Source organism: Elephas maximus, chromosome 1 (assembly GCF_024166365.1).
Source record: "Elephas maximus indicus isolate mEleMax1 chromosome 1, mEleMax1 primary haplotype, whole genome shotgun sequence".
Classification (NCBI taxonomy): Eukaryota; Metazoa; Chordata; class Mammalia; order Proboscidea; family Elephantidae; genus Elephas; species Elephas maximus.
In genome coordinates, this window is record NC_064819.1 from 77267855 (window position 1) to 77293424 (window position 25570).

A 25570-nucleotide genomic window follows, 5' to 3' on the forward strand; every position below is an offset into this window, starting at 1 on the left:
TGACACTGTGTTGAAACTTCTCTTTAGGTTTTCCGTTTTCCCTTTCCTCACTCCTGCAAAAAGAAAAAGGAACAAAAACTCTACCTCCAGCAGAAATGAATTCCTCCTCCTATGGAAAATAAGACTTTCTGGAGCTCGTCGATTTCGTCCCGAATGAGAGGGCTCCCCCATCCTACCCCAGGAAGCCTTTGAAAAGGATGCAGACACCTCGGGGAGGGATCTGGTGGATTTGGTCCCCGCTCAGGGCGTGAGGATTTCTTTCCACACGGGAAGGAACATCCCCCGTGGATCTGACCAGCGTCTCCCTATATCCTGTGGTGATGCCCCTTCTTTGTGTTCTGTGAAAACGCCCTGCCCCGTGGATCTCTGTCGGTCCATTTTGCGATTTTATTGTCATTAACTGCCTATGTTCCTCTTTCCTTTCCTGGAGGACGACGACTGTGTCAACTCATTCTTTCGTCCTCTGGTAGCCCCTGTGCCCGCACAGCACAGTGGTTGACTCAATAATTGAAGTTCACGAACGGGAAAAAGCGTACAGAAAATCATGTTTGCTGATGATCAAGTCCTAGAAAAATTAAAAGGCTCTAGATTTTGCTAACCTGAACATACATTCTTTCAATAACTACCTGCAATATTCAAACAGTGGAGTTCAAGACGCTCAGATTACTTCGGAGGTGTCAAGCTGCTCTCTCTGTCCCAGGCACCCCCAGAATAAAAGGGACTCTGAGATGAGGAAGCACAGACATCATCACCATCTCCCACTGCTCTGGGGGCCGCTGCCATCTCTAAACTCAACACAAAGTGTGTGGGTCCGCCATACCAAGTGATGCTTAAGGAAGAACCTGGAAAAAGGCAGCTAGCTTCTTGCTAACCAAAAGAAGAAAAGAACTGTTAGGGGAAGGTAGAGAAAAGGGAGGGTACAAGAAAGAAAAGAAAAATATATCAGAGTTTTCATTCTTACCCAGTAAATCAAATAAGTGGTACAAGAAAACTGCAGACACAATTCAAAGAATTAGGCGTGTGTGAAGCAAAATCTAAGTATGTTTGTCATCCCAGAGATGGACAATATACAGTTCAGCCTAGGAAACCACCCCATACCCATGCATCTGGCCCTGCAGCTTCACATTCCCAGGTCATATCCCTCCAGGTGCCCAGGCCCAAGTGTGGACCCACAGACCTCCAGAGTTCAGTCCTGAGGACCTTGAGCCCTGCTTCCTAAAGGGTCATTTTCTTTCACTAGAAAACATACACAAGAGAAACTGCCAACGGACAATATTGAGGAGTTTCTTGAAATCAAATCCTTCGCTCTTGCCAGCCTGCCTGTGTTTTTAAAGGAACTGGAGACTTGAGTGAAGACTTTGACTGTTATGAATAATGGCGTTTGGTTGTTAATTTTAATACACAAATACTATCAGTGAAAGAAACGTACCGTCCCCACGACAATTTCCTTGAGGAAAAGACGGCTTCAAGATTACTCAGCCTGGGGTATCTAGAAAAACTCTATTTTATCCTGTGGAGGCAACTTGTGACTGAAGACAAGTTTCATTGTAGATGAGGTTATCGCCTTTGCTCAATGCAGGGAAGGCCTTGCTTTGAAAGCAAGTGGGAAAATGTCTGTTTTTTCAAAGTTAGAATTGAATTGATTTTGTATGGGAGATTTTCCCTCCTAACCCAGCATGTAAGAGTGAATATATTTTGACCAACATTCAAAAAAGCTCATGCCATCCCTGCACTCCTGGGCTTGAAAGCATGGCTTTGTTTCCCTAGAGGCCTTGAGACCTGGGTGTTCGCCCCACCTCCAGTGTGGATCAGCCCCTCCCCTCCCCCATTTCTCTCTGTTTCTGTGTATTCCAAGTGGGTGGAGGAGGGTGTCAATGGAATGAGGTGCCTGCCCCTTAAACCCCAGTCTGCAAGGTAAAGTGGATCAGGCTTCCTTCAGAATCCAGGGAGTGGGATTTACTGCCTTCTGGCAAGTGAAGATTTCAAATTCTAGAAGGAAAGGGCTCCCTTCCAAACCAAACTCTAGGACCTTCAGGGTCAAGACAAATGTCATTAGGAGTCTCCATCAATTTTTCTTTTCTTGCCAAATGTCTTGTTCATTTGGTCTAATTAACATGATGTTATTAATATAGTGAGAAAGACGTCTGGTGCATTATGTAATAGAATGATGTCTCTGTATTTAAAGTAGAACAAGAAATTCAATAGTAACTGCAGCATAGTGCGATGGGGAGAGTCCTAGGAGAAAAGGTCAGAGAGGCAAACGAGTAGGGATCAGGGAGATTGTGTAGAGATTTGCCAGTCATTATAAGAATTTAATTTTATCTTCCTTTTTAATTTTTTTGAGTGCAGTAATGAGCCATTGCTGGATTTTAAGCAATGAATACAATAAGGAGTCCTTTTGGGGTTTTAAAAAGGACCCCTTAAACGTTCTATAGAAACCATCATGTTAAAGGAAATGGAGGAAACCGCAAAACATATTAAGAGACACCAGTAATACTCCACATCAGAGAGTATTATGGATTGGGGAATGTTAGTAAGAGTTAAAGTGTGGAAAAGTGGCCAAATTCCAGATATATTTTAAAGATAAAGCAATGAAAGTTTTCTGAGTGATTGGATGGGGAAATAGAGCAAAAATGGAGTCAGTGAAGATCCCAAACTCTTAGTCCTAAACAGCTGGAGGAAGAGAGTTGCAGCTAAGTGAGACAGGGATCAATACGGTTGGATCAGTTTCAGAGGATACATATGAATTCCATTTCAGGATATGTTAACTATACAATGTTTATTGTGAGACTTCAAAGAGGAGATATCCAGTAGGCTAGGGGCACACAGTGGTCCTCAGACGAAGACCATGTAATATGTAAACCATTAGATGGTGCCTCGCCAGGTGATTAGAATCAATAGAGAAGAGAAGAGGCCTAAGAACTGAACTCTGAGGGACGTTCCAGTGTTCATGCAAAGGCCAAAGCCGTCTTTGGATCAAAATGGGCAATGTCATATTCCTCTTTAAAACAGTCACTTCTTTCCTACTCACCACATTCAGATCAAAATTTAACCTCCCTACTGTCGAGAACCCTCCCTGACCTCCCTGATCCTGGGCATATTATCCCACTTACCTTCCCTCTCTGCACAGTCTGAATGAAACCTCCAAGTGCAGCTCCCCACACTCCACTTCCTCTCTATTCCATTTTCACCCAAGGCCAGAATCCCCCTCCATTCAACTGCTCTTCAACCACTTTTTAGTTATTTTTTTAATCAAAAAAAGTATAGATTCGCCACCAATTTCCCCAGCAAGTCGGGATCCTCAGGACTGGTGTTGATGCCTCTTTTCTATGCTTCTGTGAGGGAACCCTGAGATTTTTATGTGTCATTCTACTCAGCAATTTTATTATAACTAAACTACTGAGAGAACAGTTGTCATAATGATTAGTTGAGGTGCACTTCCCTCTTTCTAGTTTGCCATTTCCCTAAGGACATCAGGTACTTCCAGTGACCACTATGAGATTGGGCTGCTCAATAGTTTCTTTGAAATAAATATTAAAGCAAAGTTTTGAGAAAAGTTAACAAATTAACATATGTGTTAAATGGAATCTCTGTTTATCCTGCGGATCTTATCTCAAAACAAAATAGAGTCAGGGTTGAGATGGTGCTAATAAGAAAGAAACATGCTTTTCCCCTCCTTTACCCACAATATTTTCATCAGTTTGTGCTTTAGCTGCCACAGAAGGAGACATTAAGTGACCTTTCTCAGAGGCTCAGAAATGTCTCTTGTCAAGAGTTTCTAATACTTCCCGGACAAGCATATATTCACTGGCCAGCACTTTCGCCAGGACTCTGCCTTGGGAAAGTTTAATTTAGAATCTAGTAGAAAGCCCATTGTTTCCAATACCGGCAGTTAGGACAGTGATTTAAGACAGTAAAAATGGAATGAAGAACAAAGAAGAGTCAGGTTCATCATAAAGGTCATTTACACGCTATAAAACAGATTAAAAGGTATGGGACACCGAGTTTATCGGATATGAGTGATACAGAACTGAAGAGAAGTTCATTTGAGGTCTAGTAGACTCACTCGCCACAGGTTTCACTTCCACGAAGTCCACACCACGCCCACGACACAGAACTGGGCACAGCTTGAGACGCATACCCTGTGGCCCTCAATCGCTTCCGCTAGTACCGGGGCACAAAGTGCGGAAGCCCTACTGAGCTCAGATGGTTCCTACTAGTTCCTAAAGGTTCAAGTTCGGTCACCAGGAGATGAAGATGATTGCGTCTTGCACCGCCAGAGAAATGAGCCTAGAACTTATCAAGAAACTCCTTGGAACTCGCCCGAGATTTTTCTCCCTGGTGCTTGTGAAGGAATTGGGTCCCTGGGAGTAACATTTGCTTGGCTATGATTTATCTTGTTTTGATATTGTTGATTGTAAGAATCGGAAAGTGTAAGTGAAAAAAAAAAAAAATGCTCTTCATCCATGAACACATCCTGGAAAAAAGGCACAGATTTCAGATGAAGCATCTCTGAAGCCCTAAGGCATTATCACAAAGAAGTTTCCTTAGTGTTGTGGTTATCACGTGGTGTCGTGGTTATCACGAAGTGTAGTGGTTATCACGTAGTGTAGTGGTTATCAAGTCCGCATAACACCTGAAAGATTCCTGGCTGAAAAAAGGGCGGAAATAAAACTGGTCGTACTTTTCGAGAATTCTGGATTTGCTCCAGAAACTCTTCATCTGTATACCCTTACGTTTCAACCAAGCCCCTAACCTTCCCGTTGCCTTTGCAGTCCCAGACTTTAAATTCTCAGAATAGCGTAGCCAGCTTGCCTCCTTGTCCGCCACAGCAGGCTGTCAGGTCCTCGGTTATCTCCTGGGTTAGAAAATATCTTACACCTGCTGCAGTAGCTAGCCACAGGAGGAGGTGAGAACCCCATTAGTTCTTAGTACAGCATTCAGAGTGAAGGGTCCTGAGACTGCAGTGTGGCTGCTGTATGCAAGGAGGATCAAGAAGCAAATTGTAACTGCAGCAGAGTGAGCAAGGTGCACAGAGAACTGTTGTTGTTGTTAGGTGCTGTCAAGTTGGTTCCGACTCATAGCGACCCTATGCACAACAGAACGAAACACTGCCTGGTCTTGCGCCATCCTCACAATCGTTGTACTTGAGCTCATTCTTGCAGCCACCATGTCAACCCACCTCCTGAGGGTCTTCCTCTTTTCCACCACCATGTACTCTGCCAAGCATGATGTCCTTCTCTGGGGATTCATCCCTCCTGACAACATGTCCAAAGTATGTAAGACGCAGTCTCGCCATCCTTGCCTCTAAGGACCATACTGTCTGCACTTCTTCCAAGACACATTTGTTCCTTCTTTTCGCAGTCCATGGTATATTCAATATTCTTCGCCAACACCACAATTCAAAGGCTTCAACTCTTCTTCGGTCTTCCTTATTGATTGTCCAGCTTTAACATGCATATGATATGATTGAAAATACCATGGCTTGGGTCACACGAACCTTTGCTCTTCAACACTTTGATGAAGTCCTTTGCAGCAGATTTGCCCAATGCAATGCGTCTTTTGATTTCTTGACTGCTGCTTCCATGGCTGTTGTTTGTGGATCCAAGTAAAATGAAACCTCTGACAACTTCAATCTTTTCTCCGTTTATCACGATGTTGCTCATTGGTCCAGTTGTGAGGATTTTTGTTTTCTTTATATTTGATCTTCCTTAGTAAGTGCTTCAAGTCCTCTTCACCCTCAGCAAGCAAGGTTGTGTCATCTGCATAATGCAGGTTGTTAATGAGTCTTCCTCCAATCCTGATGTCCCGTTCTTCTTCGTATAGTCCAGCTTGTCATATTATTTGTTCAGCATACAGGTTAAATAGGTATGGTGAAAGAATAGCACCCTGACACACACCTTTCCTGACTTTAAACCAATCAGTATCCCCTTGTTCTGTCCGAACAACTGCCTCTTGATCCATGTAAAGGTTGCTCATAAGCACTATTAAGTGCTCTGGAATTCGCATTCTTTACGATGTTATCCATAGATTACTATGTTCCACACAATCGAATGCCTTTGCATAGTCAATAAAACACAGGTAAATATCCCTCTGCTATTCTCTGCTTTCAGCCAGGATCCATCTGACATCAGCAATGATAGCCCTGGTTCCACGTCCTCTTCTGAATCCAGCCTGAATTTCTGGCAGTTCCCTGTCGATATACTGCTGCAGCCGTTTTTGAATGATCTTCAGCAAAATTTTGCTTGCATGTGATATTAACGATATTGTTCTAAAATTACCGCATTCAGGTGGATCACCTTTCTTGGGAATAGGCATAAATATGGATCTCTTCCAGTCAGCTGGCCAGGAAGCTGTCTTCCATATTTCTTGGCATAGATGAGTGAGCATCTCCAGCGCTGCATCGGTTTGTTGAAACATCTCAATTGATATTCCATCAATTCCTGGAGCCTTGTTTTTCACCAATGCCTTCTGAGCAGCTTGGGCTTCTTCCTTCAGTACCATCGGTTCCTGATCATATGCCACCTCTTGAAATGGTTGAATATCGACTAATTCTTTTTGGTAAAATGACTCTGTGTATTCCTTCCATCTTCTTTTGATGTTTCCTGCATTCTTTAATATTTACCCCATGGAATCCTTCACTATTGCAACTTGAGGCTTGAATTTTTTCTTCAGTTCTTTCACCTTGAGAAACACGGAGTGAGTTCTTCCCTTTTGTTTTTCCATCTCCAGCTCTTTGCATATGCCATTATAATACTTTACTTTGTCTTCTCAAGTCGCCCTTTGAAATCTTCTGTTCAGTTCTTTTACTTCATCAATTCTTCCTTTTGCTTTAGCTGCTCGACACTCAAGAGCAAGTTTCAGAGTCTCCTCTGACATCCACCTTGGTCTTTTCTTTCTTTCCTGTCTTTTCAGTGACCTCTTGCTTTCTTCATGGATGATGTCCTTGATGTCATTCCACAGCTCGTGTGGTCTGTGGTCATTAGTGTTTAATGCGTGTAATCTATTCTTGAGATGATCTCTAAATTCAGGTGGGATATACTTAAAGTCATATTTTGGCTCTCGTGGACTTGCTCTGATTTTCTTCAGTTTCAGCTTGAACCTGCATATGAGCAATTGATGGTCTGTTCCACAGTCAGCCCCTGGCCTTGTTCTGACTGATGATATTGAGCTTTTCCGTTGTCTCTTTCCACAGATGTGTCAGTTTGACTTTGGTGTGTTCCGTCTGTCGAGGACCACGTGCATAGTCGCCATTTATGTTGGTGAAAGAAGGTATTTGTGAAGCAGATGTTGTTGGTCTTGCAAAATTCTATCATTCAATCTCTGGCATTGTTTCTATCCCCAAGGCCATATTTCCAACTACTGATCCTTCTCCTTTGTTTCCAATTTTTGCAGTACAATCCCCAGTAATTATCAATGAATCTTGATTGCATATTCGATCAATTTCAGAGTGTAGCAGCTGATAAAAATCTTCTATTTCTTCATCTTTGGCTCTAGTGGTTGGTGCATAAATTTGAATAATAGTCGTATTAACTGGTCTTCCTTGTAGGCGTATGGATATTATCCTATCACTGACAGCGTTGTACTTCAGGATAGGTTTTGAAACGTTCTTCTTGACGATGAATGCAACACCATTCCTCTTCAAGTTGTCATTCCCAGCGTAGTACTATATGATTGTCTGATTCAAAATGGCCAATACCAGTCCATTTCAGCTCACTACTGCCCAGGATATCGATGTTTATGCATTCCATTTCATTTTTGATGATTTCCAATTTCGCTAGATTCATACTTCATACATTCCAGGTTCTGATTATTAATGAATGTTTGCAGCTCTTTCTTCTCATTTTGAGTCGTGCCACATCAGCAAATGAAGGTCCCGGAAGCTTTACTCCATCCACGTCATTAAGGTTGACTCTACTTTGAGGAGGCAGCTCTTCCCCAGTCATCTTTTGGGTATATCAGACAATGTTCTGCTTCTATTCGTAAGGTTTTCACTGCCTAATGCTTTTCAGAAGTAGACTGCTGGGTCCTTCTTCCTAGTCTCTCTTAGTCTGGAAGCTCAGCTTAAACCTGTTCCCTATGGGTGACCCTGCTGGTATCTGAATACCAGTGGCATAGCTTCCAGCATCACAGCAACACACAAGCCCCCACAGTACGACAAACTGACAGACACGTGGGGGGAGAGACAGTGGTAGGAGCAAACAAATCGAGTGGAGGATTGTTAGGCCTGTCAAAGTGTAAAAATAAGGAGAATTTTCTAAGAAGAGAAATGATAGTTGCATTGCAGAGTAGGTAACAAAAACAACAACCCAAGTTGGGATATTATTCGGAAGTGCTCCAAATTCTGAAGAAGAGAAGTGTTTTTATGCATGAGGGCTGGGGCCACACATGGGATACTAAACCTCTTGTTGTCAATTTGATTCAGACTCACAGTGACCCTATAGGACAGAGTAGAACTGCCCCATAAGATTTCCAAGGAGGGGGCTGGTGGAATAATAACTGCTGACCTTTTGGCTAGCAGCAGAGTTCTTAACTAGTTCGCCACCCAGTCTCCATCAGATACATATGAAGTGCAAATAAAACTTTCATGTCAGTTAATGATCACAGATTTTTGGGGGACAAATGGCATACATAAACATTTTTCGGTGAATATTCTCACCTTTCCCTTTATGGAACGTTCTTATCACGTGCTTATGCATAAGCCATAATGTTGTCATACATCAGTAACAAGTGTTCTTTCTGAGACCAATAATATTTTTGTCATAATATCACTACATAGTTGTTCACTTAAGGTGGGGCTCACATATTTTGAAAGCAGAAGAAAAAAGGGATAAAGCACAAAGGGAAGTTTCAGTTCAAACCTGTGTCCGTCACAGTCATGGCGGTAACCTCAGTTTTAAGGTGATCTTTCGCATATGCCCCTTCTGATGATGGATCTTCACAGAGGTTTCTTGACACCATTATAAGAGTGCTTTCTTTTCCCTAGAGCCCTGGTGGTGCAGTGGTTAAGAGTTTGGCTGCTAACTACATGATCAGCAGTTCCAAACGAACAGCTGCTCCCTGGAAACCCCATCGGGCAGTTCTACTCTGTTCATAGGGTTGCTATGGCTTGGAATTCACTGAACACCAATGGGTTTGGGTGTTTTTTGTTTTCTTTTGCGTGGGTGTACTCTATGGATATTTACTTCTGTACTTACAATATCCTATACAGACCCCCTGCTTTACCATGCCATAACTCATATACTCTGCTTCTGTGATCTACTGGTTGGGGGCACATACAGAGTAAGACCACATTTGGAGGAATAACTTGACATTTCAAAACATTAACTCAAGGTTTGAAACTAGATTTCCCTACAAATTTGTTTAGGAAATTTTTTTTGTACATTGGTGGGAAAATAGGAGTTGGATTACAAACATTAAAAAAGTAGTGTATCTGATTAAGATAATTAACCCAACCAGTAAGAAAGAACACAACTAAGAGCCAATATTATTAGGTAACTAAAAAAAATTAAGAAAAGGGATATCAGGCATAGGAGGCACTGAATGAAGTTAAGTAGCTTTTTGGTGAAATTTTCTGATATGTTGTTGCATTTCTCCCTGTAGTGTTTACCTAGTCATAATAAGAAGTCTTCCCAATGGCATGGGCTAATACTAAACAAAATCCTTAAAATTCAGTAACGTGCATGAGGTCTCATTCCTTGATCTTTGGAGGAGTTGTCAGGTTCAAGTATAGTCTTCTTCTGGCCACTGAGGCCCTTGGATATAATCTTTAAGGCCCCAGAAGGATGGTGTATCCACAGGGATGTTTTTGGCTTTCTTAAATTGAGATAAAGAGATCCAAGGTTTAATTTTTGGAGTTTGGTTATACATGGAATGGTGGGGAGAACTAACTATGGTCCTTTTCATAAGTACAATATGGTAAAATATCTTAAAATATTATGGTCAAGCATTTTCAGGGAATTAGCAAAGTAAAATTTACTTGCAAATGACAAACTTAAAAATGGCTATGGATGACTTTAATAATACTTCTAAAAAGTGATGGACATGATGGAAATTAAGTATATAACTAATATAGAATTAAACAATGTCAATTCAAAAAAATCTTTAGATGAAAATATTGTTAAACTTAATGAATTGCCTGAATTTCAAATAGCTTTAGATATATAGTCATCTTGGAACATAATATTAGATAGTTAGGCTATACCAAGATTACTAAGTTTTTTAACATCTGAATAGTCACAAAAAATTTCCTGGATAAACAATGTGAATTTCTCAGTTAAAACCCTTTCATGACATGTGGGATAGAACCTGTCCGTAAATATTTTCAGGATCTCAGGTTACTTGGGAGGGTACTTTTCCCACTGAAAGTATTTGCTGCCGTCCAGTGGGGGCTTGATTAATGTTGAAAATAGGAAAGAAAAGTTTTTTGGCGAACATTCACTACAGTAGGAGGCTTAGGTAAGAGGCAGTTCTACCACAAAGTGCGATTGGGTCATACTTCCTGGCTTTTGTACAGCTTCATAAGTCTTCCAAGAACATTTATGGCCTTTTTTGGTCAGCTTTAGAGCATCTTGGCAGCTTTAGATTTTGTGTGTGTGTCATATTTGAAAAATCAATGTAACCAAAAGGACTTTTCTCATTTTTGAAAAGTGTTACTTTTGGGGGACATGTGTTACTCACAAATGATGTATCAAAATTTGTAATTCAAAACCTAAATTCAGAAGGACTTCTTGATTCAACATGCCTTCCATTACTGAAAACACAAGGCATCAAAATTTTTTCCAAAGGATAAAATAATACGGTCTTGATGATATTAGATTTAAAAGAAGCAATAACTGTAACGAAGTCAGAAATTGAAATTATAAAATTATGACATAAACTTTAACTCAGGTCAAATGTGGTAATGTTCTCAGTATGACAATATATTTCATGTAATTCATAACATATTTCATAAAATTCTTAAGCATTTTTCTCTATGAAATGGAAACAAATCTTTTCTGGCTTTCTATGAGATTTGAAAATAGTCAGGATATTGAAATTACCATATTCAGGAATTTATTGTGTTACAACTCTTGCTTTTAAGGCAGATTGCACAAGAAGAAAATTAAATCTACAACCCAGTAAACAAGGAAATTTTTTTTTTAACAATGAGTAACTCGTTTCTTTGCTTTCTATGTTATTTGATTTTTTTTTTTTTAATTCTCATGGGGAGGCGGGGCCAAGATGGCTGACTAAGTAGACGCTACCTCGGATCCCTCTTGCAACAAAGACTCAGAAAAATAAGTGAATCGATCACATACATGACAATCTACGAACCCTGACCATCAAACACAGATCTAAAGAGTTGACCTGAGTGACAGAGACTGAGAACTAACAACCAAGGGGAAGCAGCGACCGTTTTTGGAGCCTGGAGCCAGCGTCCCAGTCAGGAAAGCTTGGCGCCGGGCTTTGGACCGGGCGCAGGGGAGCTGAGCACTGCACCCTGAGAGGGCGCAAAAACGGGGCACAGCCCTAGACCCCTGAACTGACCTCGGGGGAAGCCCAGCCAGTGCATGCAGGCAGCACAGCAACGAGACTGACAGGAGGAGGAGTCACCGGGAGGCAGCGACTGGTTTTGGAGCCGGGAGTGCAGCGTCACAGCCAGGGAATCTTGGCGCTGGGCTTTGGACTGGGAGCGGAGGAACTAACCGCGGCATCTTAGACAGTGCAAGCATGGCAGGCCTGACCATCGGGGACAATCTCTACCCACCCAGAGCACACAGTCCACGCGCCCCTAGGGAATCTCAGATATAACAGTCATCCCAAGCAAGATAAGTAACTTTGTCGACATTCTGCGGTGCTCCTCTCTCCTGCTTCTCTGAACCCTCCTCTCCCCTTCCCAGGTGGCTTCATTAACATTGGAATTTCCTGAGCCAGAGGGAGAACTGCTCCACGGTTTTTCTTTTCCTTTTTTTTTTTTTTTTTTTGGTCTTTTCCTAACCCATTCTTCTGGCCTGAGAGAAGCAACCAAATAAACCCAGGGACCAAAAATCCTTCCCTAATTGGACTAAAAACACAGAACCAGCTCCAGCCAAGCATATGTGATCCACAGTCTCGGGCTTTCATCCCTACAGGGAACAAGGTGGCTATTAGAATGCAAGGGCATTTCTGATAGGGATATGACTGCATTTGTTTTAGCGACTTTACTGGAAAGACAAGTTTCCCAGGTCTGATGTCTCTGCATATTCAACAGAACCCTCATTGACCCACAACAGGGAACTGAGGGCTGAAGCTCCCCTCAGACCAGCTAGCCTCCTGCCTCAGGGGTCTAAGGAGGGTGACACCTACCAATCTGTAGAGGTACTTGCATTGGGGGCCTAAGGTCTGGTGCACACAGCTATCACCACTGCTTCTCTAGGTGGACCCAAAATCAGATTCTACCTAAGAATAGTGAATGGACTCAGGCTTATATATCTGGTAACAGCCCAAACCAGCTGTTAATAGGACAGTGAGTCAAGGGCTACAACAATCAAGACAGCGCAATCTAGTAGCCCATCCACATATATTGAAAGAAAACAAAACAAGATAAGACTCAGTGAGCAAATATAGAATAAATCACTACAATATCTTAGTGATGGCTCAGAGACAGCAGTCGATATCAAACCACATAAAGAAGCAGACCATGACTGCTTCTACAACTCCCCAAACTAAGGAATCAAAATCTTTCCCAAATGAAGATACAATCCTGGAATTGCCAGATACAGAATATAAAAAACTAATTTACAGAATGTTTCAAGACATCAGGGATGACCTCAAAAATGAAATAAGGCAATCTACAGAAAAAACCCAGGAACATACTGATAAAGCAGTTGAAGAACTCAAAAAGATTATTCAAGAACATTAATTAGTTGCAAAAATCAATAGAGAGACAGCATTCAAAAATCCAAAAGATTAACAATAAAATTACAGAATTAGACAATGCAATAGGAAGTCAGAGGAGCAGATTCGAGCAATTAGAATGGAGACTGGGACATCTGGAGGACCAGGGAATTAACACCAATATAGCTGAAAAAAAATCAGATAAAAGAATTTTAAAAAATGAAGAAACCCTAAGAATCATGTGAGACTCTATCAAGAAGAATAACTTGCGTGTGATTGGAGTCCCAGAACAGGGAGGGACAACAGAAAACACAGAGAGAGTAGTTGAAGATCTGTTGGCAGAAAACTTCCCTGACATCATGAAAGACGAAAGGATATCTATCCAAGATGCTCATCGAACCCCATTTAAGATTGATCCAAAAAGAAAATCACCAAGACATATTATAATCAAACTTGCCAAAACCAAAGATAAAGAGAAAATTTTAAAAGCAGCCAGGGATAAAAGAAAGGTCTCCGACAAGGGAGAATCAATAAGAATAAGTTCAGACTACTCAGCAGAAACCATGCAGGCAAGAAGGCAATGGGATGACATATACAGAGCACTGAAGGAGAAAAACTGTTAGCCCAGGATCATATATCCAGCAAAACTCTCTCTGAAATATGAAGGTGAAATTAAGACATTTACAAAAAAACACAAGCTTGGAGAATTTGCAAAAATCAAACCAAAGCTACAAGAAATACCAAAGGAAATTGTTTGGTCAGAAAACCAATAATATCAGATACCAGCACAACACAAGGTCACAGAACAGAACATCCTGATATCAACTCAAATAGGGAAATCACAAAAACAAATTAAGATTAATTAAAAAAAAAAAAAAAACGCTCAAAACAGGGAATCATTGAAGTCAACATGTAAAAGATCACAATAATTAAAAAGAGGGACTAAATACAGGTGGCACAGAACTGCCATATGAAGAGGGATACAAGGCGATATACGACAATACAAGTTAGGTTTTTACTTTGAAAAATACGGGTAAATATTAAGGTAACCACAAAGAGGTATAACAACTCCATAACTCAAAATAAAAAGCAAGAAAAACGTAACGACTCAGCAAACATAAAGTCAAAGACTATGAAAATGAGGAACACACAATTTACAAAGAAAAACCTCTCACCACAAAAAAGTAAATGGAAAAATAAAATTGTCAACAACACACAAAAAAAGGCATCAAAATGACAGCACTAAACACATACTTATCTATAATTACACTGAATGTAAATGGACTAAACGCACCCATAAAGAGACAGAGAGTCTCAGACTGGATAAAGAAACACGATCCGTCTATACGCTGCCTACAAGAGACACACCTTAGACTTAGAGACACAAACAAACTAAAACTCAAAGGATGAAAAAAAATATATCAAGCAAACAGTAAGCAAAAAAGAAGAGGAGTAGCAATATTAATTTCTGACAAAATAGACTTTAAACTTAAATCCACCACAAAGGATAAAGAAGGACACTACATAATGATAAAAGGGACAATTGACCAGGAAGATATAACCATATTAAATATTTATGCACCCAATGACAGGGCTGCTAGATACATAAAACAAACTCTAACAGAACTGAAAAGTGAAATAGACACCTCCGCATTTATAGTAGGAGACTTCAACACACCACTTTCGGAGAAGGACAGGACATCCAGTAAGAAGCTCAACAGAGACACGGAAGACCTAATTACTACAATCAACCAACTTGGCCTCATTGACTTGTACAGAACTCTCCACCCAACCGCTGCAAAGTATACTTTTTTTTCTAGCGCACATGGAACATTCTCTAGGATAGACCACATATTAGGTGATAAAACAAACCTTTGCAGAATCCAAAACATCGAAATATTACAAAGCATCTTCTCAGACCACAAGGCCATAAAAGTGGAAATCAATAACAGAAAAATTAGGGAAAAGAAATCAAACACTTGGAAACTGAACAATACTCTGCTGAAAAAAGACTGGGTTATAGAAGACATTAAGTAGGGAATAAAGAAATTCATAGAATGCAACGTGAATGAAAATAGTTCCTATCAAAACCTCTGGGACACAGCAAAAGCAGTGCTCAGAGGCCAATTCATATCGATAAATGCACACATACAAAAAGAAGATAGAGCCAAAATCAGAGAACTGTCCCTACAACTTGAACAAATAGAAAGTGAGCAACAAAAGAATCCATCAGGCACCGGAGGAAAACAAATAATAAAAATTAGAGCTGAACTAAATGAATTAGAGAACAGAAAAGCAATTGAAAGAATTAACAAAGCCAAAAGCTGGTTCTTTGAAAAAATTAACAGAATTGATAAACCATTGGCTAGACTGACTAAAGAAATACAGGAAAGGAAACAAATAACCCGAATAAGAAACGAGATGGGCCACATCACAACAGGCCCAACTGAAATTAAAAGAATCATATCAGATTATTACGAAAAATTGTACTCTAAGAAATTTGCATACCTAAAAGAAATGGATGAATTCCTGGAAAAACACTACCTACCTAAACTAACACAATCAGAAGTAGAACAACTAAATAGACCCATAATAAAAAAAAAAGATTGAAACGGTAATCCAAAAACTCACAACAAAAAAAAGCCCTGGCCCAGATGGCTTTACTGCAGAGTTCTACCAAACTTTCAGAGAAGAGTTAACACCACTACTACTAAAGGTATTTCAAAGCATAGAAAATGACGGAATACTACCTAACTCATTCTATGAAGCCACCATATCCCTGATACCAAAACCAAAAGTAAAGACATCACAAAAAAAGAAAATTATAGACCTATAACCCTCATGAACATAGATGCAAAAATCCTCAACAAAATTCTAGCCAATAGAATTCAACAACATATCAAAAAAATAATCCACCAAGACCAAGTGGGATTTATACCAGGTATGCAAGGCTGGTTTTATATTAGAAAAACCATTAATGTAATCCACCATGTAAATAAAACAAAAGACAAAAACCACATAATCTTATCAATTGATGCAGAAAAGGCATTTGACGAAGTCCAACACCCATTTATGATAAAAACTCTCAGAAAAATAGGAATTGAAGTCAAATTCCTCAAGATAATTAAGGGCATCTATACAAAGCCAACAGCCAACATCACTCTAAATGGAGAGAGCCTGAAAGCATTTCCCTTGAGAAAGGGAACCAGACAAGGATGCCCTTTATCACCGCTCTTATTCAACATTGTGCTAGAGGTCCTAGCCACAGCAATTAGGCTAGACAAAGAAATAAAGGGCATCCGGATTGGCAAGGAAGAAGTAAAATTATCTCTATTTGCAGATGACATGATCTTATACACAGAAAACCCTAAGGAATCCTCCAGAAAACTACTGAAACTAATAGAAGAGTTTGGCAGAGTCTCAGGTTATAAGATAAACATACAAAAATCACTTGGATTCCTCTACATCAACAAAAAGAACATCGAAGAGGAAATAACCAAATCAATACCATTCACAGTAGCCCACAAGAAGATAAAATACTTAGGAATAAATCTTACCAAAGAAGTAAAAGACCTATACAAAGAAAACTACAAAGTACTACTATAAGAAACTAAAAAGGACCTGCTTAAGTGGAAAAACATACCTTGCTCATGGATAGGAAGACTTAAGACAGTAAAAATGTCTATTCTACCAAAAGCCATCTATACATACAATGCACTTCCGATACAAATTCCAATGACATTGTTTAATGTGACGGAGAAACAAATCACCAACTTCATATGGAAGGGAAAGAAGCCCCGGATAAGTAAAGCATTCCTGAAAAAGAAGAAGAAAGTGGGAGGCCTCACTCTACCTGATTTCAGAACCTATTATACAGCCACAGTACTCAAAACAGCCTGGTACTGGTACAACAACAGGCACATAGACCAATGGAACAGAATTCAGAACCCAGATATAAATCCACCCATATATGAGCAGCTGATATTTGACAAAGGCCCAGTGTCAGTTAATTGGGGAAAAGATAGTCTTTTTAACAAATGGTGCTAGCATAACTGGATATCCATTTGCAAAAAGGTGAAACAGGACCCATACCTCACACCATGCACAACAACTAACTCCAAGTAGACCAAAGACCTAAACATAAAGACTAAAACATAAAGATCACGGAAGAAAAAATAAGGACAACGTTAGGAGCCCTAATACAAGGCATAAACAGAATACAAAACATTACCAAAAATGACGAAGAGAAACCAGATAACTGGGAGCTCCTAAAAATCAAACACCTATGCTCATCTAAAGACTTCACCAAAAGGGTAAAAAGACCACCTACAGATTGGGAAAAAAAATTTCAGCTATGACATCTCTGACCAGCGCCTGATCTCTAAAATCTATATAATTCTGCTAAAACTCAACCACAAAAAGACAAACAACCCAATCAAAAAGTGGGCAAAGGATATGAACACACACTTCACTAAAGAAGATATTCAGGCAGCTAACAGATACATGAGAAAATGCTCTCGATCATTAGCCATTAGAAAAATGCAAATTAAAACTACAATGAGATTCCATCTCACTCCAACAAGGCTGGCATTAATCCAAAAAACACAAAATAATAAATGTTGGAGAGGCTGCGGAGAGATTGGAACTCTTATACACTGCTGGTGGGAATGTAAAATGGTACAACCACTTTGGAAATGTATCTAGCATTTTCTTAAAAAGTTAGAAATAGAACTACCATACAACACAGAAATCCCGCTCCTCAGAATATACCCTAGAGAAATAAGAGCCTTCACACGAACAGATGTATGCACACCCATGTTTATTGTAGCTCTGTTTACAATAGCAAAAAGCTGGAAGTAACCAAGGTGTCCATCAACCGATGAATGGTTAAATAAATTGTGGTATATTCACACAATGGAATACTACACATCAATAAAGAACAGTGACGAATCTGTGAAACATTTCATGACATGGAGGAACCTGGAAGGCATTATGCTGAGTGAAATTAGTCAGAGGCAAAAGGACAAATATTGTATAAGACCACTAGTATAAGATCTTGAGAAATAGTATAAACTGAGAAGAACACATACTTTTGTGGTTATGGGGGGGAGGAGAGAGGTAGGGTGGGTTATTTACTGATTAGTTAGTAGATAAGAACTACTTTAGGTGAAGGGAAGGACAATACTCAATACATGGAAGGTCAGCTCAACTGGACTGGACCAAAACAAAGAAGTTTCTGGGATAAACTGAATGCTCCAAAGGTCAGCGGAGCAATGGCGGGGGTTTGGGACTATGGCTTAAGGGGACTTCTAAGTCAATTGGCAAAATAATTCTATTATGAAAACATTCTGCATCCCACTTTGAAATGTGGCGTCTGGGGTCCTAAATGCTAACAAGCGGCCATCTAAGATGCATCAATTGGTCTCAACCCACCTGGATTAAAGGAGAATGAAGAACACCAAGGGCACACGATATCTATGAGCCCAAGAGACAGAAAGGGTCACATGAAGCAGAGACTTACATCATCCTGAAACCAGAAGAACTAGATGGTGCCCGGCCACAACCGATGACTGCCCTGACAGGGAGCACAACAGAGAACCCCTGAGGGAGCAGGAGATCAGTGGGATGCAGTCCCCAAATTCTCATAAAAAGATCATACTTAATGGTCTGACTGAGTCTAGAGGAATCCCGGCGGTCATGGTCCCCAAACCTTCTGTTGGCCCAGGACAGGAACCATTCCTGAAGACAACTCATCAGACATGGAAGGGACTGGACAATGGGTAGGAGAGAGATGCTGATGAAGAGTGGGCTACTTGTATCAGGTGGACACTTGAGACTGTGTTGGCATCTCCTGTCTGGAGGGGAGATCGGAGGGTAGAGAGGGTTAGAAACTGGCAAAATTGTCACGAAAGGAGAGACTGGAAGGGCTGACTCATTACTCATTAGGGGGAGAGTAAGTGGCAGTAAGCTGTATATAAGCTAATATGTGACAGACTGACTTGATTTGTAAACATTCACTTAAAGCTCAATAAAAATTATAATAAAAAAAGAAAGAAAATACGAGTGGAAAAAAATTCTCATGGATTAACTCATCAAACTTTAGCTGCAGCAGTATAAAAACACAGACCACATCAATCAAATTCCTTCTTTAAGAAAACTTTCAAATTTCTTGCCTTTGGGATGTATTTCTTATTTTATAATCCTTCAGTACACAACCTCAAACCCTCAATACACATAATATACTTTTTTCTGTAGCATACCAGCTTTCTATTAGACCTTCTTTCAACATTCTATAATGCTGAATAATCATCTAAATTCTTTTTCCATCCTTACCTCTTTTTCATCTCGGTAATTTTCTACACCTTCCCTCTAGCCTTCTACAACTTTCTATATCCATCCAAATTCTTTTACTGAAACACATGTCATATATTTAATCTAGCCTTAGTTACTTAAGGAAATGTTGGCAACTGTTTTTAAATTCACATATGACAAAACGTAAAAATTCTGCAGAACAAGTTCCCTTTCATTAATTCTTGGGAATATTAAAAATATTAAGATTACTCAATTTCTGTAGATGCTGATTTATCATCAAACCAATCAGAGTAAGTTCTGTGAAGAAATATTATAATCTAATTTAGTAATACCATATGGAGGTTGGAAATTATTGTATTTTCATAATGTTGTCTTTGGCATGCAGTGTAGGATCTTTAGAGAAATAATTTGTCCTGTTTTAAGACTTTGCTACACCAACTAAAATAACTTATTTTATTTTCAGGTGTGTTTTTAAACAGAGCCATTGATACCAAAGATTCCTAGGAGAGTTATTAAAAGCCGAGATTATGAAACAGGAGCAAGAGAGAAATGAGCTGAAATTTTAGAAAGCCCTATGAAAAATCTTTAAAGTGTTCAAAAGAAAACATGTCACTTTGAGGACTAAGGTGCACCTGACTGAAGCCATGTTCTTTTCAATTGCCTCATATGCATGTTTAGTTGGATGGATTTTATTCAGATATTTTGACTAAAGCTGAAAATTAAACAAAAGGTTGCCCAGAGGAAAGAAAAGACAATTGCAAGTAGGAACTCATTTTCCCAAAGTGATCCCTGAAATTCTAAATTAGTGTATTAGGATGGGTTTTAGAAGGCACTTGAAAGAGAGGTTTGTTGCCTAGTTTCACTGAAAAGAAAGTAAGTTCAATCAGCTTTGTTATCAGAACCAAAAGGAGGAGCAGCTGGCAATTCAACAGAGGGGGGTAGGAGTTGAAATTTAACTCTGCAATTTTTTATTCTGTTTAGTAACTTAGAGACAGTGTCTTGCAATAAAGTAAAACCAAAAAACAAAAACTGTCTAGGGGGAGCTCAAATAAAAATCCAAATAAAAACTTTGACTTGCAAGAATCAAAACAACAAGAACAAAAAACTAAACAAGAACCCAACAAACAATAAAAACTTCAAGAACCAGAAGAAAGCTATACTAAAACTCAAAAAATTTTGATGTAGCAGAGCTCGTTTTCAAGAAGTTATTAAGCAGACTCTGAGAAATCATGGCATTGGAGACCAGGGTCTGGGTCCTCAGCATCTCAGTTGCCTAAAAGATAATGCACCATCAAATCCCACTTGTGACACCAGATAAGTAAAAGTGCAAGCTAACAAAAACTCTGTAAGGAGAGAAAAGATAGATTTTACTGTAGAATAGAAAACAACCAAAGCAACAGCCCAGTTTGGAGGCAGCACTGAGAAGTGCCCCCATGTTGCAGTAGCACTGGGAGGTGCTCCAATCTCTGAAAAGTGAGGAAGGTTCTTATACATGAGGGCTGGGTGTTACACATGTGTCACATATGAGTCACAAGTGAAGTTTTCACAAGCTCAGTTAATCATCATAGACTTTCTGTGAGCAAAGTGTGTACATAAACAGCTTTCTAGGGAGCATATGGACATTACCTTCCTGGAACATTCTATTGCTTGCTTATTCATGAACTACGACTTTGTCATACATCAGCTACAAGTGTTCTTTCTGAGAACAAAACATATTTATCATAGTATGACTACATAGTTGTTCACTCAAGAGGTGGAGGGTACACATATGCTGAAAGAAGAGGACAAAGGGGACATAAGACAAAGGGAAGTGTGGATTCAAATCTGTGTCAGTTACACTCTGCCTTCTCCACCTTGGGTTCCCTATTGCCAGCTTTCCTGTCCCCTCCTGCCTTCTAGTCTTTGCCTGTGTGCTGCTGTGCCCCTTTAGTCTTGTTTTGTTTCATGGGCCTGTCTAATCTTTGGCTGAAAGGTGAACCTCAGGCTTGACTGCATTACTGAGCAGAAAGGATTTCGGGGGGCCATACTCTCAGGGTTTCTCCAGTCTCTGTCAGGCCTGTAAGTCTGGTCTTTTTTGTGATTTACAATTTTGTTCTACATTTTTCTCCAGCTCTGTCCCAGACCCTCTATTGTGATCCCTGTCAGAACAGTCAGTGGTGGTAGCCAGGCATCATCTAGCTGTACTGGACTCAGTCTGGTGGTAGATGTGGTCTGTTAGTCCTTGGGGCTAATCAGTCTTGTTTTAGTCTTCTTCATTCTTCCTTGCTCCCAAAGGGGTGAGACCAGCGGTGTATCTTAGATGGCTGCTCACAGGCTTTTAAGACCCCAGATGCTAATACCCAAAGTAGAACATAGAAGATTTTCTTTATAAACTATGTTATGCCAATTTAGTTACATGTTCCCCGAGACCATGCTTCCCACAGCCCTCAGCTCAGCAATTCAGTCCCTCAGGGAGTTTGGATTTGTAAGGAGCTTCCATGACCTTTTTACATGCCATTTTTTAAGGCCATTTTATTCTGACAAAATGAGTGGATGATGGGTTTTAAGCAGTGAAGTAACTCCATGTGATTATGTTTTTTAAAGCATCCCTTTGCCAGTTCTGTGGAGAATGTTTTTTACAGATAGAAGAATAAATACTGGAGATTTGTTAAGTCCCTTTCCTCGTGCTACATGTGAGAAATGACAATGGCTTGAACGTGACATCCCCCCCCCAAAAAAAGTCAAACTCATTGCCATGGAGTTGACTCAGCCAAGTAGCGACCCTATATGACAGAGCAGAACTGCCCCCAATAGAGTTTCCAAGGAGTGTTGGTGGACTCAAATTGCCAACTTTTGGTTAGCAGCCATAGCTCTTAACCACTGCTCCACCAGGGTTCTGGGCATGACCTAGGGAGCCTTAAATTTATATAGGTGTCTTGCCAGAAGTAGCGAGGCTGAATAAAGTCCAAGGGCTAGAGTCTATTTTTATACAAAAGTTTCTTAAGGGGTAGTAGTTAATGCTGGAATCCGTTTTGCGTGAACATTTAAAATCATTATGAAAAGCTCCAGAAAGAAATGAGAGACAGTACACACAGAAACTCATTGTTTCATCGTTTTCCATACGTAGGGGAGGGATGTTCCACCAAAGGTACTTTATCTTAGCCTACAAAGAGGCTGTGCTATAGGGAAATTACGCTCTCACAAAGCAGCGTATTGCGAATTCCTTGTAACTGACCTGACAACCCATTCCAAGTCACTAAAGCAAGAGTGGATGTTCCCAGGTTGTTCCCAATGAAACATCACCCTAGTATAAATGGTTATAAAGCCAAGGAAGACTCCTTGAGCCAATCATGTATTCCCATATGATACTTTTCTGACCTTTGACAATAATGTAATTTTTCTTAATTTACTTCCTTCTGTAGTAGTATATTAGAGACTCCCTGACTGTGAGTCAGTAGATTCTGTTAGTCTCTTGTGTCTGGTGCGCACTGGCACATCTCTCATTGCAACGATCACCTTTGTATTTGCTTAATAAATATCTCTTTTCATCAAATTTCATTCTGGGGTCTTTTTCTCCAACGCCAGACAAGATGGTGGCTGTCAAGGGTAGTAAGAAGTAGTCAGAGTCTGGATATATTTTGAAGATAGAGAGAAGAGAAATTCCTGACAACCTGGATGTGAGATATGACAGAGAGAATAAAATAAATGATGACTTCAAGGTCTTTTAGCCTGAAAGAGTGAAAAAATTGTGTTGCAACTAACGGAAATATGGAAGACTGTATATAGTAGGATTATTAAAGAAAAATGGGAGTTCAGTTTTACACATGCTAACTTTTAAATGCCTAGTATAAAACATCCAAGTGGTAATGTCAAAGAATCAGTTGTATATACAAGATGTGAGGTTCATGGAGTGGTCTAGAATACAGATACACATTTGTGAGTTGTAGGCATATAAACCAAAAAACCAAACCCGTTTTCATCAAGTGGTTAAGGGTTTGTCTACTAGCCAAAGGGTCACCAGTTCAAACCCACCAGTCACTCCATGGGAGAAAGATGTGGCAGTCTGCTTCCAGAAAGATGATAACCTTGGAAACCCTATGGGGCAGCTCTAATGTGTTGATGATTGAAAGCATGAGAATGGGTGAGATTACCAGGGAGGGAGTACGTATAGAGAAAATGTTCAAGGACCAATCTGTGGGACATTCTCCTATAGAATGGGTGAGGAGAGGTGACACCAACAAAAACTATTGAGAAGGATGAACCAGTGAGGTAGAAAGGCAGTCAGGACAGCAGTGTCTTGGAAGTCAGAAAAAAAAAAAAAAGTTTTAGGATAGTGTTTACTGACTTTGAGAAGTTGTCTTATTTCCTTAGGGCTATTTTTTTTTTTTTTTTTACTGTTACAGGAATACCACAATTGCTTTCTTTAAGAAGCAGAAGTGTATTTTCTCACAGTGTAGGAGTCTGGAAGTCCAAATTCAGGGCATAGCTCTAGGGGAATTCTTTCTTCCTGTTGGCCCTGGGGGAAGATCCTTGCCTCAGTTTCCATAGCCTCAGAGTTCCTGGGGTCCTTGTTGATCCTCACATGTGCTTCTGTCTTCCTCAGTTTGTCCTCCCTTGTCACAGGGCCTAATCTGTTCTTTTTATATCTCAAGAGTAATTACATTTAAAACATACCCTACACTGATTATGGTCTCATTAACAGAACAAAGAAAACTGGTTCCCCAATGGGAATAAATTCCCAGGTATAGGGGTTTGGATTTCAACACAAATTTTAGGGGAACACAATTGAATCCTTAACAGAAGTCAAGGAAGAGAAGTTCTTGAAACAGTGAGAAGTCATTGGTAATCTTGACAGGAAGTTTCCATGAACTGGTGGTGTCAAAAACCAGAATGTAGTGGATTTCAAAACTGGAGCTAGGAAATCTGGATAATTCTCTAGGAGATGTTATAAATCCATCTGAGAAACAGGGTAGTAGCTAGAGGAATATGTTGGGTCAAGAGAAACCTTGTTAAGTTAGGAGACAGCACATGTGAATATTCGTGGAAATAACACAATAGTCAGGAGACTATCCAGAGGTTTCCCGAGTTCATCTGACTTTGGCACCGTTCTAGATCTTGGAGATCCTGAAAAAGAAAAAAAAAATCTGTCTTCATGGACAGAAATTGTATCATGCACAGAAGCCAACTTGTAGGTTAAAAGAATGGAAATATGCTTTATATTTGACTGTCCTTATTTAATAAGTAGAAACACCATGTTCAAGAGTAGGAAAGTGCATTATAAGGGATGAATAAACACTCAGGTAGAGGAGATAATCAGGTAGAGAAAGTGCTTGCCGGCGACACAAAGTCAGAGTGAGCTGGACCCTGAGAAAGGCACAAGGAAAATGAGATGCTGAGATGCACAGCGGCCATCAGAGGCACACCTCATCTCCAAAACCATCCCCACTCTCACCCTGGTTTTCTTCACTCAAATTTCTATCTGAAGGCTTTGTATCACTTCTTCCAAAAAACTGTGCCCCCCCCATCCCCCTTTAGAAGGGGAACAAAGAGTGTGTAGGTGTTACTACTGAGGATTAGGGAAATAAAGTCGGCAATTGATCTAGATTTGATATCACAGAGGTTATTTTCAACGTGCAGCTGGGTGTACAGTGAGGACAGCAAGATTTTTTTCTTATTCAGAAAACTTTTCCCCTTGGCCAGTACGGGGATTGAACCCGCGACCTTGGCGTTATTAGCACCACGCTCTAACCAACTGAGCTAACCGGCCACCTCAGGGAGAAAACTTTTTTATGTTCACACACTAGGAAGACTTTTCACACCTTCTTCACTCATCCAAACGATACTTGCTTTTACATAATCTTAACTATGAATAAATGACACTCCTTTTTCAAGCTTCTCTGTATGTTTTTTATTTCCTCTTTCCTCACTCCCGCAGAAACAGGCACAAAATCTCTACCTCCAGCAGAGATGAATTCGCTTCTCCTGTGGAAAATAAGAAGTTCTGGAGCCGTCGATTTCATCCCAACAGAAACATTACTAGAGAGGGCTCCTTCAGCCTACCCCAGGAAGCAAACCTTTGAGAACGATTCAGACACCTCAGGAGAAGGACCTGGTTGATTTGGTCCCTGCTGACGTCCTGAGAATTCCCCTCCTGACAGGAAGGAACATCCCGGTGGATCTTCCTTGCCTGTTCCAAAATCCTGGGCAGATGACCCTTCTCTGTGTTCGAGAAAACGCCCTGCAGCGTGGATCTCTGTGGGTTCTTTTTTTTTTTTTTTTTTTTTTTTTTGTCATTCACCGCTCATGTCCCTCTTTCCTTTCTCTAAGGACGAGGACTGTGTTGTCCCGTTCTTTACTCCTCTAGGGTCCCGGGTGCCTGCACAGCATGGTGGGTTGGTCAATAATTTCAGTTCAAGAATTG

The 25570-nt window shown here is 40.2% G+C and overlaps 1 non-coding gene across 1 annotated transcript; it reads right to left on the reverse strand.

Annotated features, from left to right (window-relative positions):
* Positions 1-24842: 24842 nt before the first annotated feature.
* Positions 24843-24916, reverse strand: TRNAI-AAU (transfer RNA isoleucine (anticodon AAU)). Its single transcript has one exon. It is a non-coding gene; the product is annotated as a tRNA-Ile (tRNA).
* Positions 24917-25570: the final 654 nt, after the last annotated feature.